The sequence below is a fragment of the Mobula hypostoma genome, chromosome 15, assembly GCF_963921235.1.
Source record: "Mobula hypostoma chromosome 15, sMobHyp1.1, whole genome shotgun sequence".
In the NCBI taxonomy this organism is placed as follows: Eukaryota; Metazoa; Chordata; class Chondrichthyes; order Myliobatiformes; family Myliobatidae; genus Mobula; species Mobula hypostoma.
The window spans coordinates 70,051,599-70,063,812 of NC_086111.1; the positions used below are offsets into that span (position 1 = coordinate 70,051,599).

The 12,214-nt window shown below is 45.3% G+C and overlaps 1 protein-coding gene across 4 annotated transcripts in view; it reads right to left on the reverse strand.

The window, feature by feature from the left end:
* LOC134356953 (plexin-A1-like) overlaps positions 1-12,214 on the reverse strand; it is a 462,148-nt gene that overhangs the window by 236,032 nt on the left and 213,902 nt on the right. The gene's annotated exons all lie outside the window — the stretch shown is intronic.

Below are 12,214 nucleotides of genomic sequence, written 5' to 3' on the forward strand. Positions count from 1 at the left end.
AGCCTGTGATGACGGTTACCCCTACACAATGCTCAGGGTGTAGGTAGCAACCACTGCTCACAATCCCATTCACTGTTCCCTCTCTGGTTTATTGTTCCACCAATGCTGTCAGTTCAACACAACATCTCTCGTTACGGAAGTTCCTCCACACTAAGGAACCTTTGGCACCACCTCCTTGCCCCTCAACCCTCTCCCCCTCCTTCCTTGCCTCTCACCCCTCACCTCCATCCTCACCCCTCACCCCCTCCCTTCTCAACCCTCAACCCCTTCTTCCTCGTCCTTCATTCCCTCCCACTTCACCCCTCACCTCCACCTTCCTCAACCCACCCCTCCCTCCACAGTAAACATCTCCCTCCACACTTCCACCTCATCAAGCCTCACCCCCTCCCTCCCCAACCCTCATTACCTCCTCAACCCCTTCCTCAATCCTCACCAACTCCCTTCTCACTCCTCAGCCCGATCCTCCCCTTCCTCAGCTCCAGTCCCTCGTTCTCAACAGCTTCCTTCTCCCTCCTCAGATCATCACCTCCTCAACCCTCTCCTCCTTCCTCAGCCCTCAACCACTCCTTCCTCAACCCTGATCTACTTCCTCCTTAACCCCTCCCTTCACACCTCCACCTCCTCAATCCTCACCCTCCTCAACCCTCAGTACCTCCCTCCTCACCACTTTCTCAATCGTCATCAGCTTCCTTCTCACTCCTCAACCCTCTTCTCCTCCCTCCCATTTCCTCAACCCTCACCACTTCTCTCCTCAGTACAAGGTCAATCCTCACCAGCTCCCTCCTCCCACCTCCCTTCTCACCCCAATTTCCTCAGCTCTCACCAGCTACTTCCTCCATTCTCAATCCCCAGCTCCACAAACCTCACCACCTCCCACCAATATCCTCCCACTCACTTCAATACTCAATACTTCCCTCCTGCCTCCCACCTTCTCAACACTCAGCACCTCCTTCCTACCTCAACCCTCAGCACCTCCCTCCTCAATCCTCACCAGCTCCCTTCTCCCTCCTCAGCACCTCCTCAAACCTCAGCACCTCCCTCCTCCCTACCACCTCCTCAACCCTCAGCACCTCCCTCCTCAGCATCTCCTCAACACTCAGCACCTCCCTCCCACCGCCTCAACCCTCACCACGCCCCTCCCATAGTCTGAGGAGACGAGGTCAGCCCTTTTTGGAAATCCCTTCCCTCAGAGGGCGGTGACCTTTGCAATTCTCCACTCTCAATGTAGTGGCAGTCATTGTGTGCATCCAGAAGTAAGTGGGACAGATCACTAGGCTATTCTGGATCTCTAGAATACGAGGAGGTGGACCAACCATGGCCTTTATGAAATTAGAACTGGTTCACAGAACCAGATGGCAGACTTCTGCCTCTGTTTCCCATGTTCTCAGAATTTTGTGGTGACTCCAAAGTAACTCTGTTCCACTTCCGAGGTCACTCCACCCCCCCCCCCCCAAGGGCAAGACTATTCCATAAGTCTGACACAGACCGCAGTGGGTATGATAACATCTCACCTACATTCAAAATTCATTGCTGGTTGACCATGAGGTGTGGCCCACCACTAGAACCCCATGACCACAATCTGCAGATTCAGAGTTCAAACTTCAAAGTAAATTTACAATCAAGCTACGTATGTTAGATTAGATTATGAGGACACGCAGTCCTCTTTTATTGTCATTTAGTAATGCATGCATTAAGAAATGATACAATATTCCTCCAGTATGTTATCACAGAAACACAGGACAGTCAAAGACTGAAAAAACTAACAAAAACCACATAATTATAACATATAGTTACAACAGTGCAACAATACCATAACTTGATGAAGAACAGGCCATGGCACAGTAAAAAAAAAGTTCAAAGTTTCTCGAATGTCCCACATCTCACGCAGACGGGAGAAGGAAGAAAACTCTCCCTGCCATGCCCAACCACAGTCTGACTCTGAGTCGTCCGAAAACTTCGAGCTCTGATCAGCCCTCCGACACAGAGTACCGAGCACCATCTCTGCCGAACGCTTTGACCCCAGCCTCGGTCGCCAGCAGCAGGCAAAGCCGGGGATTTTGGGGCCTTCCATCCGGAGATTCTCGATCGCACAGTAGCAGCAGCAGCGAACCGGGCATTTCAGAAATTTCTCCAGATGTTCCTCTGTGCCTTCTCACGTCTGTCTCCATCAATTCAGAATTGTGCATGGCATCCTACTTACAAATACGATATCATTTCACCGAAGAACTATGTGCGCTGCGTCACACCGCCATCTTCTCCTCCCGCACCATGTACAACCCTGAGGTTCATTTTACTGGGGCATACTCAGTAAGTCCAAGAACCATAATAGAATCAATGAAAGACCACACCCAACAGGGTGAACAACCAGCGTGCAAAAGACAAAAACTATGCAAATACAAAGAAAAAGGAAATAATAACAATAAATAAATAATCAAAATCAGGTTTAGTATCACTGGCATATGTTGTGAAATTTGTTAACTTTGCAGCGGCAGTACAATGCTATACATAATAAATATAGGAAAAACTGTATTACAGTAAATTAAAGTCAAATTAAATTATGGAAGTTAAAGCTAAAGTTAAATAAATAGTGTAAAACAGAAATAAAAAGTAGTGAGGTAATGTTCATGGGTTCAATTTCCATTTAGAAATCGGATGGCAGAGGGGAAGAAGCTGTTCCTGAATCACTGTGAGTGTGTGCCTTCAGGCTTCTGTACCTCTTTCCTGTTGGTAACAATGAGAAGAGGGCATGTCCTGGGTGATGGGGGTCCTTAATGATGGACGCTGCCTTCCTGAGACACCGCTCCTTGAAGATGTCGTGGATACCGTGCAGGCTAGTATCCACGATGGAGCTGACTAATTTTCACGACTTTCTGCAACTTACTTTGATCTTGTGCAGTTGCCACCCACAGACCAAATGGTGATACAGCCAGCCAGAATGCTCTCCAGGTACATCTGTAGAAAGTTTTGAGTGTTTTAGGTGACAGACCAAATCTGCTCAAACTCCAAATGAAATATAGCCACTACCTTGCCTTCCTTATAGCTGCATTGATACGTTGGGACCAGGTTAGGTCCTCCGAGATACTGACACCCAGGAACTTGAAATTGCTCGCTCTCTCCACTTCTGATCCCTCTGAGGATTGGTTTGTGTTCCCTTGTCTTAAGTCCATGTTAGCTCTTTGAGCTTGCTAATTTGAGTGCACGGTTGTCGCTACGACACCATTTAACTGGCTGGTATATCTCGCTCCTGTACGCCCTCTCGTTGCCTTCTGAGATTCTGCCAACAACGGTTGTATCATCAGCAAATTTATAGATAGCATTTGAGCTCTGTCTAGCCACACATTCATGGGTGTAGAGAGAGTGGAGCAGTGGGCTAAGCACAAATCCCTGTGGTGCACCAGTGTTGATTGTCAACAAGGTGGAGATGATATTTCCAATCCACACAGACCGTGGGCTTCTGGTTAGGAAGTCGAGGATCCATTTGCAGGGGAGGACCGTGGGCCAGTTTTTCAATCAGAACTGTAGGAACGATGGTGTTACACACTGAGCTATAGTCAATTAACAGCATCCTAACATTAGTATCTGTATTGTAATTATAAATAAATAAATAAATAAGCAATAAATACCGAGGTCATGAGATGAAGAGTCCTTGAAAGTGAGACCATAGGTGTGGGAACAGTTCAGTGATGGGGAGAGCGCAACAGACACAAAATGCGTGAGGAACTCAGTGTACAAAATGTTGGAGGATATCTGGGGCAGCACGGTTAGCATAGCGGTTAACACAACATTGCCAGCGACAGGGGTTCAATTCCCGCGGCTATCTGTAAGGGATTTGTATGTTCTTGGCATTATGGCAGGGGATTCCTCCGGGTGCCCCAGGTTCCTCTCACTTTCCAAGAAGACAAACAGCTTAGTAGATTAATTGGTCACATGGGTGTAATGTGGCAGTGTGGCGCTGTTGGGCTGGAGAGGCCTGTTGCTGTGCGGTATCTCTAAATAAAAATAAAAATAATGAACGCAGCGGGCCAGGCTGCATCTATGGAGGAGAACACACATTTGATGTTTCAGATTGAGACCTTTCATCAGGACCCATGAAAAACCTGACCATATATTTTATGGTATGCTACAAGAAATGCCAGCATTTATTACTCATCCCTAATCACCCTTCAGAAACCAGAGGAATTGCCGGAAACAACAGGACAGATGAAGGGCCTCAGCCCAAAATTCGACTACTTATTCATTTTTATTAATGCTGCCCGACCTGCAGTTCTTCCAGCATTTTCTGTGTTTTATTATGTCCCTCGATTTTTTTTTTAAAGATTAGCTTTATTTATCAAATGGACATTGAAATCTACAGTGAAAAATGTCATTTGTGTCAATGACCAACATAGCCCAGCGTGCTGAGGGTAGCCCACAAATGTCACCGTGCTTCCAGCGCATACACAGCATGTCCACAACTTATGTCATACGTCTTTAGAATGTGGGAGGAAAAAGTAGTGGATATGGCCTGGTCCATCACCGGAAAAGTCCTCCCAACCACTGAGCACATCTACATGAAGCAATGTTGCATCCATCATCAGGGACGCCCACTACCCCGGACATGCTCCCTTCTCGCTGCTACCATCGGGAAGAAGGTACAGGAGCTTTGGGACCCATGCCACCAGGTTCAGGGACAGTTAGTACCCCTCAATCATCAGGCTCTTGAACCAAAGGGGATAACAACAGACAACAGACAATAGGTGCAGGAGTAGGCCATTCAGCCCTTCGAGCCAGCATCACCATTCACTGTGATCATGGCTGATCATCCACAATTAGTACCCTTTTCCTGCCTTCTCCCCATATCCCTTGACTCTGCCATCTTTAAGAGCTCCATCTAACTCTTTCTTGAAAGAAACCAGAGAATTGGCCTCCACTGCCTTCTGAGGCAGAGCATTCCACAGTTCCACAACCCTCTGTGTGAAAAAGTTTTTCCTCAACTCCGTTCTAAATGGCCTACCCCTTATTGTTAAACTGTGGCTCAACTCAACTTCACTCAACTTTACTTGCCCTATCATTGAGATGTTCCCACAATCAACAGACTCGCTTTCAAGGACTCTTCCATCTCTTGTACTCAATATTATTTATTTATTACAATTACTTCTTTCTTTTTGTACTTGCACAGTTTGTTGTCTTCTGCGCAGTGGTTGAATGCCCAAGCTGGTGCAGTCATTCATTGATTCTGTTATGGTTATTACTCTATTATAGATTTATTGAATATGCCCACAAGAAAATGATCTTGGGGTTGTATATGGTGATGTAAATCTAGTTTGATAATAAATTTACTTTGAACTTAGAAATCCATGTGGCCACAGGGAGAAAGCGGCAGGAATTGAACCCCAACTGTTGGCGCTGCAAAGCATTACACTATCTGCTACGTAACTGTGACACCCTACCCATTTACAGGCCTGCATGGTCACACCTCCGTCTGCCTCACTCCAGCGAATCATGCCCTCGCCTGTCCAACCTCTCCCTACAACTCAGACCCTCGAGTCATGGCAAGACCCTCTGCACACTTTCCAGCAAGTGGCACCTTTTCTACAACAGGACTCACTTTCAAAGAGTCTTCCACTCACGTTCTTGATCTGGGGTTCCTAACCTTTTTTTATGCCATGGACCATTAGCCGAGGGGTCTGTGAAACCCGGGTTGGGAACCCCTGTTCCAGATACTTATTGCTTATATTTATTATTATTATTATTTCTATTTATTTTGTGTTTACATAGTCTGTATAGTTTGTTGTCTTCTACATACTGGTTGCCCACCCTGTTAGATGCAGCCTTTTATTGATTCTATTGTGGTTATTGGATTTATTTAGTATGACCACAAGAAAATAAATCTCAGGGTTGTATATGGTGATATTATGTACTTTGATAATAATTTTACTATGCACTTTGTACTGCTAAACTTTGAACTGGATAAACAAAACTGTACACAATAATCTGGGAACACACATAAAAATTGCTGGTGAACGCAGCAGGCCAAGCAGCATCTATAGGAAGAGGTACAGTCGAATCTCTTATTATCTCTTCTTTCAGTTAGTCCTGACAAAGGGACTCAGCCCAAAACGTTGACTGTACCTCTTCCTAGTGATGCTGCCTGGCCTGCTGCATTCACCAGCAATTTTTATGTGTGTAGCTTGAAATTCCAGCATCAGCAGATTTCCTCGTGTTTGCGACAATAATCTAGGCATCCTCACACAAAGCCAGGCACAGCTAACCACATAGAGTACTGTGCAAAAGTCATAGGCACATACCGGTAGGTCTAGGGTGCCTATGACTTTGGCACAGTACTGTAGTAACTTTATGTTTTGTACTTTACTGCTGCTGCAAAATAAAAAGACAAATTTCATGACACATGGGAGTGGTGATAAACCCGATTCTGATCTGAGTCTGTATTGCAGACTGAGAGAGGAAAGGGGGCAGGGAGTGGGGAATCATGTTTGGGAAAAGGGGAAGGGAGACGGGAGGGAGCAGGAAGCACCAGAGAGACATCCTGTGATGATCAATAAACCAATTGTTTGGAATCAAATGATCTGGCCTGGTGTCTCAGGGTTGGGTGTGTCTGCACCCACAATACCAACCCCCCCCCCCAGCCTGGCACTCCTTCTCTGCCATCTGTCCCACCCCCTTCCCGCAAAGTTCTACCCTCACCTTTCCCAACATCCTTTGCTCTCGGCAGATTTACAAACTCGCTCTCCACTCCACATTGACAAATACAGTACTGAGCAAAAGTCTAAAGAACCCTAGCTATATATAACAGCAATCAGACTGCAAGTTGCAACCCAAATTCTAATATGGAATTTTCTTTAAAAAAATATTTCTTGATTTAAACACATTGATCAATACCACTGAAAATTACTTTAAATGCAAAGATAATCACAGTCATATTGTCAATACGAAAAACTAAAAAGCAGAAAATATCTTTCAAATATTATGCAGAGGGTATTGGTGAACCTTGTTCAATAGTAAGTCTAAAATACACCCAAAGCTTTAAAAATAATTCCGTTTATGAGGTTACGCCAGAAAGGTTGTACTTCATTCTCAGAGTTTAAGAGCATCGCACGTCTGCTGGGAAAGACATTTTAAACTTGCTTCTTGAACCTTCTGCAGATGAGCAAAGTTTAATTTTATTTTTTTTTGTTTAGAGATGCAGGCAGAATAGGCCCTTCTGGCCTAATGTGCCACACCGCCCAGCAGCCCACCTGTTGAACCCTCGTCTAAATCACAGGGCAATTGACTTTCAACTCTGGAAACCAGGGCACCCAGAGGAAACCCAAGTGCTCATGGCAAGGACGTACAAACTTCTTACCAGCAGCGCTGGAATTGAACTCCAGTCTGCATCCATAACAGCGTCGCGCTAACTGCAGGGCTACCGTGGCAACCCATTTAAGTAAGAAAGATTTGCAATTATTAGAGCCACAATCGAATATGGAGCAGGATCAACGGGACAAATGGCCTGCTTCTGCTATATCTTACGGTCTTTTATAGTCTTACGGATGAATTTTAAATTTAAAGTCCCACCTTCAGCCACACAGGTCTGGCTGACGTTAGGCCAATGAGCCCAAGAGCCATGACCTCTGCGATTCACATCATCCATCACACCCCCCCCCATCTCCCCCTCCTCCACCATCGACCATTTTCTTATTTCACCCTCCCCTCTGTTCATAGAGCTTTACAGCACAGAAACAAGCCTTTCAGCCCAAGATCCAAATCAGAAACAGGCTTATTATCACCGACATACACTCAGTGGCCACTTTATTAGGTACAGGAGATACCCAATAAAGGGACAACTGGGTGTATGTTCATGGTCTTCTGCTGCTGCAGCCCATCCACTTCAAGATTCGACATGTTGTGCATTCAGACAATCTCTTCTGCAAACCACTGTTCAAAGACGAATTTATTTGAGTTCCTGTCGCCTTCCTGTCAGTTTGAACCAGTCTGGCCAGTCTCCTCCGACCTCTCTCATTAACAAGGCGTTTTCACCCACAGAACTGCCACTCACTGGATGTTTTTTGCCTTTCGCACCATTCTCTGCCTTAAAGATACCCAATGACTTGATTTCACAGTTGCCTGTGGCAACAAATTCCACAGATTCACCACCTTCTAGCTAAAGAAATTCCTCCTCATCTCCATTCTAAATGAATGTCCCTCTTTTCTGGTCCTAGACTCCCCCACCATAGGAAACTTCCCCTCCACATCACCTCTATTGAGGCCTTTCAACATTCGATAGGTTTCAATGAACCCCCCCCCACAATTCTTCTGAATTCCAGTGAGTACAGGCCCAGCGCCATCAATTGGTCCTCATTTCATAACCCTTTCATTCCTGAAATTAATCTCGTCAACCTCCTCTGAACCCTCTCCACTGTCAGCACATCCTTTCTTAAATAAGGGACCCAAAGATCAGAATCAGAATCAGATTTAATATCACCCCCCATATGTCGTCAAATTTATAGGAAGAGGTACAGTCGACGTTTTGGGTCAGGACCCTTTGTCAGGACTAACTGAAAGAAGAGATAGTAAGAGATCTCTTCTTTCAGTTAGTCCTGACGAACGGTCCCGGCCCGAAATGTCGACTGTACCTCTTCCTATAGATGCTACCTGGCCTGTTGCGTTCACCAGCATTTTGTGTGTGTGTGTTGCCTAAATTTCCAGCATCTGCAGATTTCCTCGTGTCATGAAATTTATTAACTTTGTGGCAGCAGTACAATGCAATACATGATAAATATAGGGAAAAAACTGAATTACAATAAGTATAGATTTGTATATTAAACAGTTGTTAAAGTAAGTAGTGCAAAAACAGGAATAAATTTTTTAAAGTATGAGGTGGTGTTCATGGGTTCAATGTCCATCCAGAAATCGGATGGCAGAGGGGAAGAAGCTGTTCCTGAATCACTGAGTGTGTGCCTTCAGGCTCCTGTACCTCCGCCCTGATGGTAGCAATGAGATCAGGGCATGTCCTGGGTGATGGGGGTCCTTAATGATGGATGCCGCCCTCCTGAGACACCGCTCCTTCAAGATGAATGAATAATATATCTATCTATGCCCTCTTGTTGTTGGTTCTCTTTCCCTGGGAATAAGACCGAGTCCATTCAACCTATCTACACCGTCATAGTTTAATACACCCCTCTGAAAATTACCTCTCAATCTCTTTCGCCCCAGGAAATACAATCTTCCCCATTTTCCATACTCTCCATTTCCTGTTTCTCAATTCTTCTTCTTCCTCCATGTACTTCCCCCTTCTCTCTCTACACTCCTTCTCTCCCCCTTCCCTCTGAACTCTCCACACTCAGCAATACCGCACCCCCCCCGCCTTCAACCACTTCAGCTTACCAAGCCACTAGTGTTATGTATTTGGCATTTCTGTAATATTTGAATAATCTTGTATGCATATTGTTTGATTAAGTGCTTTTGTTCATTTAAATAATTCATAACAGATTATATGTAAAAATACGATAACTGCATACTTCATCACACTACCACGTGATACATGGGTGCCTTGCTTAAAGTAAAGGCAAAGTTACAGCACCATTTCAGGCTCCATATCTTCCTTTGAATTAATTTAATGTTTTGAAGTTACGAAACATAACAACTACCCTGTGGAATCAGTTCAGAATTCACCTCGAAACTGATTCCACAACCACTTGGGTTTACAGCTGCAGAGCTGCTGCAAAATAACTGATTTCATGATAATCAACCCGACTCTGATTCAGGTTCCAATTCCGATCTTGGACAACATGGAACAGATGGGCCGAAAGGTGTCCTTTGCACACTGGTTGTTTGTCCGTCTTTGTTTATGTATAGTTTTTCACAAATTTATTTTCCTGTAAATGCCTGCAAAAGAGAGCTTGTCTGAAATACCAAAGTGTTGGGTTAATGGACTATAGTTTTTGACCAAGGTCTCTTTTGGGGGGCTTTTGCTATTGCTTGCATGGTGGAGGGGGGTGTGGGGGTAGAGCTCTGCTGGCACAAGTGAAGGGGAGGGGGACAGTTGATGCTTCTATGGCTGCTTATGCATGGGAGGGGAAGGGGGTCTTAGGGGCTCTGACGTTTCTATCATTCATTGCATGGGATTTCTTGTTCCACAGATGTCTGTGAAGAGTAAAAATGTCAGGTTGTATACTGTATACATTCTCTGATATTACAGTGAAAATGAGTCTCAAGGTAATACTGTATATGGGGACACATACTTAATTTGACAATAAATTTACCTTGAACTTTGACACTTTTCTTCCTCAACACCCAAACTCTTACCACCTCTACCCCACCCCACCTCTATCCTCTCCCTCTGCACCTTCTGTCCCTTACTCTAATCCACAACCCTTTCGCCTCACACTGCCCCTTCAATCCCCATTCCTCCAATCCACCACTCTGTCCACTCTCCTTCCCTGCCTGTCTCTGCCAACACAATCCCCTGAAAAAAGTTCAAGGTATCTGCATGACCTAAGGATGCTTATGTTACCATCTACTACCTTGAAATTCATTTTCTTACAGGGATTTGCGGGAAAAAAGGAATACAACAGAATTTATGAAAATTAAACACAACACAGACTGGTCGCCTACCTACAGGAAACGTATCAATTTACCTTTTCTGTGAGTCCATAAAAATTTTATAAAGAAGTTGCCAGGACTTGAGTTCCAAAATATAGGGAAAAGTAAAATAGGTTGGGACTCTATTCCCAAGATAGAACAATGAGGGGAGATTTGATATGGGTGTACAAAGTTATTAGGGTTATTGATAGGGTAAATGTAAGTGGGCTTCTTCCTCTGAAGTTGGGTGAGACTAGAACTAAAGGTTATGGGTTAAGGGTGAAATATTTAAGGGGAAACTGAGGGGAGATCTTCTTCACTCAGAGGGTGGTGAGTGTGTGGAACGAGCTGCCAGCTGAAATAGATGATGCGGGGTCAGTTTCAACCTTTAAGAGAAATTTGGATAGGTACACGGTTGGGAGGGGTCTGGAGGCCTATGGTCCAGGTGCGGGTCAACAGAACAAAGCAGAATAATGGTTCAGCACAGACTAGATGGGCCCAAGGACCTGTTTCTGTGCTGTAGTGTTCTATGACCCATTGTAAATGTATGTCTATGTACAGTGTACAAAAGACAAAATGTACCAAGAAAAATAGTACTGAGAATATGAGCAGTAGAGAGTCTCTAAACACGAGTCTGCAGTTGATCGAATCAGATCAGCGTATTGGTGAGTGAGGTTTTTAAAGATTAGCTTTATTTGTGACGTACATCAAAACAGTGAAATGCATTATGTGCATCAAATGAAATCAGCGAGGGATGTGCTGGTAGGCCCACAAGTATCACCACGTGTCCGGTGCCAACACAGCAGACCCACAACTTTCTAACCCTAACCGAATGACGCTGGGATGCGGCGGGGAAACGGGAGCATTTGGGGGAAACTCAGGAGGAGGAATGTGCAAACTTCTTATAGACAGCAGCAAGAAATGACCCCCACCTTACAGCTGGTGCTACTGTTCCCCCCAGGCAGGTAATCCACACCGGTTCAGGAGCCTGACGGTTGCATCCCAATCAGTCCCAGTCATCTCCAACAACCGCCCACCTCTCTACCTGACCTCCTCCAGTCCCTCACACTGCCAGTGCACCTGTCACAGGGGCCAGGGCACAGAGCACCAGCATCTTGCATCTCCATCTGCAGACATCTTCATCAATCAGGCTCTGAACACAGGGCACTGGAACGGGTAGTGGCTCCCACAGGCAGATGTTCAGCGTCACTGCTCTGAGAACGAGAGCTGGCAAGCTCGCTTCCCTTCTCCCCAACTGAGATGGAGGAAGGAAGGGGCCGGCAGAGCCAAGAGAGGGGAGGGAGGTTTACTGAACTTGTAAAAAAAAAAATTAAAACATTCAGCCTCGGTTGCTAATCTCATCTTTTACTTCAGTATGAAATCATCAGTCAGGTAGTTTAATAAGCCTGCAGATTGTGTGATTGACTCACAGGGCAAAGGCCACAGGCAAACTAATAAACCTCTGGTTAGGCCACATCTGCAGTATTGCGTACCATTCTGGTCACCCCACTATAGGAAGGAATCTGAGGCATTGGAGAGTGCACAGAATAGTTTTACCAGGATACTGACTGGTTTAGAGGGCAGGTGCTGTCACAAGAGGCTGGATAAACTATGGTTGTTTTCTCTGGAGTGGTGAAGGCTGAGGGGAGATCTG